Here is a 6,304-nt window from a genome sequence, read left to right on the forward strand (position 1 = left end):
AAGAAAAGAATGTTATTTGCATTAAAATCTCTTTTTCAGGATGTCAATTAGTTATTTTGTTTTGCTTACTTTGCATTATGCAACTGTTAGCGCGGATATTGAATGTTTTGACAGTTGTCAAATGTATGTAAAACAAACATGTGTGTGTGTGTGTGTGTGTGTGTGTGTGTGTGTGTGTGTGTGTGTGTGTGTGTGTGTGTTCAAATATTGAACATGTAACAAATGTATATACATGTATATACATGTATATTCAATATATTTATATATATTTCAAATATATATTTATATTTTATTTTATTATATATTCAACTGATTTAATTTAAATTATAACTTATTTAATTAAAAGAATACGGCGTCAGAAAATAAATCCCACGCATAATATATTATACGCACGCTTGTAATATTCTAATCTTTAATAAAAAAAAGATTGTCGATTCAATTTATCTTTGATGATCGAAAAATCGCTGCGACTTGTGAAAAGGTAGATTTCGCGGCGGAACAAGCAAACGCGAAGGCACGCGAAAGGAAACGCACGCGCGATTGGTCCGACAAGGATATTCATAACGTGTGAACGATCATGAGCATTCAAGCGTTTATCGAATGCTAAGACGTGCGAGAACGGGGTTAAGAAAATCCCGAATCGAATAGATAAATCTACAATAGATAATCATACAATTTAAATACATTAAATTGTCGATGTTATTCCGTGAAAATAACACTGCTTTCGAAATTAATCAAATATAATAATTCTCAAATTTCTCAACATAAAATTAAAATATTAAATGCAAATAATTCATATTATTAAAATATTCAATTTCAGATAATCTTTAATATATGAACGAATGAATTAGATATAAAATATTCGAAAACCTTTTTAAATATTTATGTTTTGTATTAAATAATAAAATATGACAATATCGAACTGATCTCATTGGACCATTATTATTTCCTCGGACACCATTGCAAGAATTATAGTCGTCATATATAATATTATAAAGATATCACATGTCATATATAATATTATAAAGAGTGCAGTGAATTTCATAAGTTTTACAAGAATCGTCATAGATAATCGTCCATCCGCACCAACGAATTTGGAGAACTTCGTACGAGTGACACTTCCTCTTGATGCTCGACAATTCTAATACGAGTTCAAGCCTCTACATCCTCTGAAAGTAAGGATCGATAGTCTAGCATCATTGGGCTCCAACAATTGATGCGGAGGAGTCGAAGGTAGAAGGTGCAGAAGGGAGAGAATAGGTGGATGGTGGACGGGGACTTTCGCATGCGGAATACTGCCGGCTTCGCTTCGCCGGAGGATTAGCATGAATGGCCATCGTCTGCGCCAGTCGAGATAGCAACGCGGGCTCTCGCCTATTATTGCTCGGAGAAATTAATCGCATCCATCGCGAATTACTCCGCGATTGCTTTTCCGAGTACAACACGTCCCGCGTGGTCGACGTAGCAGAGACAGCGGAGAAAGTTTCGTAATAGGCGCCGCAGTAATTATCGAACGAAACAAAAGCTCGTGCTTCCTATTTATTGTATTTTATTTTCTAAATTCATTATCATTAATTATCATCTTACATAAAATTATGTAAATTATATATTTTTTTACTAATCAAGCGCAATAAATTTAAAACGAAGAATAAAATGTAATAATAATGCGTATACGCTTCGAATATTTGTCATTTCTGAAAGACCAGTCGCCATTATTCAGTTCGTATCGAGATATGGATTTGATATAATTACGAAATGGCAGACACACCACCCATTTTCCATCAACGTCCCTCCTTTTCCGCCGCCCGAGTCCCTTGGTCTCGGGGAAACAGGAGCGGCGGTAATTCCACTCCGAATGCAATCATTATGGAGATTTTATCAAGGTCTGTTGCCAGCTAGCTAGGCTTCAACTTAACTTGCCCATTACGGCATTTCCTTTGTCTACGACTTACACATCATGTCCTCCACAGTCACCACACCGAGCTAAGGGGAACACTGATGAAACAGATCCGACGATTCACGTACGATTCGATGTACGTTCGCATGTGTGAAGGACCACGCGAAAAAAAAATTCTTGAATTATTCAAAAAATAATTACGTAGGTCACGATCAGCTTAAGCGCGCGAAGGAAATGCGCCAGTCGATGAACGTCTGAAGTGTCGGCCCCGTAAAATGACACTTCAGACGTCGTGTGCGGAGCAAACGACGTGTCGGAGTATAAAATTCCATGGGTCATGCAACTGAGTACCGATCACGCGCATACGTGTAGGTAATGCGACTTTAATGCAGCATGTATTATTCAACGATACCACCCGCCGTATTTGTTCATACGGCCGGCGCGTACGCGTAATTACGAACACAGTTGTTTATTGCGAATCCGGTACTCCACGGAACGCCTTATCCGCCGGTTATAGGCGCGCGTCTTTCAACCCTCTCCTCGCTCAAACTATCCCGATACCCATCCGCCACTCTCCCCACCCCCATCCCCCCTTGCACCCTCGTTTCGCCACCTCACCTCTCCTCACCCTCTGCGTTTCTCGCGTCGACAACCCGTGAAGAATGATCGTGGAGTTTCCCTGGTTGGACAGTGACAAATAGAGTATATTCTTGCCAGCTCGGAGAAGCGTGTTTTACGCTTTGTTTACCGTTTGTCATGTTATGCAAAGGAAAGGAATTTTTGCCGGTTGCGTATTCAGCGAATCGACCCTTATCCCACACGCGTAGATATTTCCGCAGCGAATTTTACATTATCGCTCGGCTACGACGATATACATAACCGCTACCATTAACGATTCGAAACAATTCCAGGAGTAAAGAAAGAAAAAGAGAGAAAGAGCCGAAGTCGTATTTGCAGTAAATTGCAGCCATTTACTTCGATTCGCAAAAGTAATTTCCAAGATTACCTTGCTAATGTCCAGCGATGGTAAAAATACGTTCTCTGGGCATGTCACATATAATAAGTCCCGTACGATATGACCCACAAACGATCTGTCATTCGATGATCGCTATCATTAGACACCCGGAGTAAATGTAATGTATCAAACATACATTCGGATAACGACGAGTTTAGAAATGAAACCAACCAGACCAGATTCTCAGCTCGAATCGGAGCTTCGCGCACGTCGCGGTGTTCGGAAAATTGTGGCGCGCCGCATAATACTACGCATATAGTCGCGTAATAATATGCGTACAGGTGCATGCGTGACGACGTGACACAACGTGACGCCCGAGCACGGGTCGTTAGCCGTACGGTCGTTTCGCTAGGCGAGTCACGCCTAATCACCGATGAATACAACAATCGCGGCATGATGGACGATCGGCAAGCAAGCCGTCCTTTATTAGCGCCGGGGACGAGGGGCGAGGGGGTGGGAGAAGGGTAGGAGAGCCGGGTGGTCATATAATTAGATTAGCCCGCGTCCATCGCGTCCCCGTCATCATTTTCCACGGTGATTTTGGAGGTCGGTCCCCGCCTGCATCGCGTCGCGTCGCGTCACGTCGCGTCGCGTTGCATCGCGGTACTCTGGTACTCTCGCACTCTCGCGGCACTCTCGTCGCGTTGTGGCCTTTGATGTCGCAACGCAGGGCGACACAACGTTCTCTTCCGGCGAACGGAAATCATTTTGGGACATCGTCGCGCGTGGTACGAGATTTAATTTGCGCCGGCAACAGTCGCGCTTTAAATCCCCATCTGGCTGTGATACAAAGCTGACAGTAATATGCAGAAAAAATTGCCACGTTTATGGCAATGTAAAAGAAAAAAAAAGCTAACCGGGAGGAGAGAGAGGGAGAGGGAGAGAGAGAGAGAGAGAAAGAGAAAAAGGAGGGAGATACAAAAGAGGAAAAAAATATAGGAAAACCTTTATTCTGCGCGGCAACGGTCAATTTTGTTACGGGACTAGCAATTTCGTGCCGATACGAGAACTTAACAGTTACGTTCACGTAAATCTGTTTACCAATCTATTGTGCCGGCGGATTCCGGCCGAGCGAGCAAGCGAGCGAGCGAGTGCGCGCGCGTGCGCGCGCGTTCGCGGAGGACCGAGTTCCTCTAATCTACGAAAACCATTTTGGCGCGCTACCGCGGGATGAAATTTAATTCTTGTGCATGTGCCCGTGCCTGCCGCATGCGGGCGCGCACGAGATGCACGACGCTGATGTGACGAAGGGACGTTGCTCACGGATCGATAGCCCACCGCGTAGCTATTATGCAGATGTAATTTGGCCGGCAAACACACTACCGGGTCCTATTCTCATCCGACTGGCAGCAACTGCCATTCTTCTTTCGTCCATTTCCACGCGTTCCTCTTCTTCTCTATTCGGTTAATCCGGTCCTTCGCTGTCGCGCTCGTCGATCAATATCGAATTAATTCCTAAAATGTCAATCGCTCTTTATGCAACTACCCTGTCCACCGTGGATCCGTGTCGTCCGATTTTTCACGCGAGCGATTGGAAAAAAAAAAAAAAACACGTTCGCCGCCCTCTCTCCCGAATCAATCTTAATCGCTCGGTTTTCGTCCTTAGAACAACACGTTAATCAGAAGTGGCATGTACCTCACGACGGACGGGAATGAATCTTGGTTATGACACGCGGGAGACAATTCTATTCCCCTGTCAATGGAGAACCCTAAACCTCCGGCGACGGCATCACTTAGCGGATAATCGCCGGAGAGGGATAAGGGACGAAGGATGATCATCGTAATTGCTGGCGCCCTGACCATAATTAGAACGCGCTACCGCGCATGACATCGATCAAGCTCCCACCGGAGTCAGGATAGCGTGCTATCAATAACTATCAATTCGCACTAGCTGTAGAGCGCGGTAAGGCCCCCTTATAGACGAGCAGTTTCTGCAAAACGAGAGAAGGAAAGGGAGACATCCATCATTTTCGAGAACCTGTCTAACCTTACGTCGCTCGAGGCACTTGCCCTGGGTCAAAACGGATAAAGAGGCGATAAAGAAGCGTAACCCGTGTCAGCAACGTCAGTCCTTCGTCTTTCATTGCTTTTCAGAAGATCATGGAAACTCCATTAACTCAACAGCGATTCGATAAAATGTAAAAGCGCTCCGACTATTCTTCATCGATTATACGCCGAATTTACATCGTGCGTAACTTACGTATGCAGATATACGCGAAAGTACATTTGTAACCGGTAGCCGCGCGATTGAAGTCGGAAGAAATCAATTTGTAAACGGGAGAAAGAAGAGTGTTCTGTGCGCGATGGCTCGCAATCGTATTTTTAGCGAATCGATCTTATCGATCCTCCGCGAACGCCGCGTTTCTCGCGGTTAAACGCGCGCGCGCGCGAACACACACACACACACACACACACACACACACGAGCACATCACTAGCGGGAATAATTAATCATCCAATTATTAGGCGATCGAATGCCTGACGGACGAGGAGAATTGGACCAGACAGAATTTTCCTACGACAAGGCGAATTAACAGCAATTACGTCGCGCAATCTCCAACCACAATCGTACTTCACCCTTTGAGTTATGTGGCAACTTTCGCCACGTTTCATGGCCGTTCAAACATTCTACGAAACTGCTCACTCGCAAGCAAGTTTTATTGCTTCGTTCAGGATTGAAACGGAGTTTACGATCGTGCAATGACAATCAGCTTTCCTCGCCACTTTCGCTCACGACCCTCACTTTTTTCGACGCCGTGAAGTTAAAAGCTTTCTCAAGTACAATAGCCCGGACGAATATCTGGCGCGTGTATCAGAAGAACGAATGAGAGGTAAGCACGATGACGTCGTTATGTTCTCGTATCTTTATCGTGTATACATCAACATGAAAAATTTCACGCACAATTATCGTGAGTACGTGGGCACACACACACACACACACACACACACACACACACACACACACACACACACACGCACGGCGCACACGTACACGCGGCTTTACGCTTTGAAATATCCGCGTGTGGAGTTGTACATGGCTACATTACATTTCCCGCTAATGGAAGTGGTAGATTGGAATGAGATAGAAGCGCGGGAGCGGGAGAGAGGGGCTAAAGCATTCCTGATATTTCTGGAGCTCGAAACGCGATGGTTCAGCTGGTTATTCCTGATAATCGACCGAATTTCAGCTGCCGCGGCAAATGTATTAATCCGCGATCGCGCTACATGGCGAATTCGCCTTTTACGCAACGCCCGGGAATTCGACGAATGTCGTGCATAACTTTCAGAATCTCCACCAATTTCGATAATGATGTTTGGTATTCGCCGCTCGCCAATTCATGCTCTCGCGAGACGAGTGGCGTATGTATGTGTTGCTGTTTGTATAATAAATCA

This window comes from Pogonomyrmex barbatus, unplaced genomic scaffold (assembly GCF_055798465.1).
Source record: "Pogonomyrmex barbatus isolate J1 unplaced genomic scaffold, ASM5579846v1 scaffold9, whole genome shotgun sequence".
In the NCBI taxonomy this organism is placed as follows: Eukaryota; Metazoa; Arthropoda; class Insecta; order Hymenoptera; family Formicidae; genus Pogonomyrmex; species Pogonomyrmex barbatus.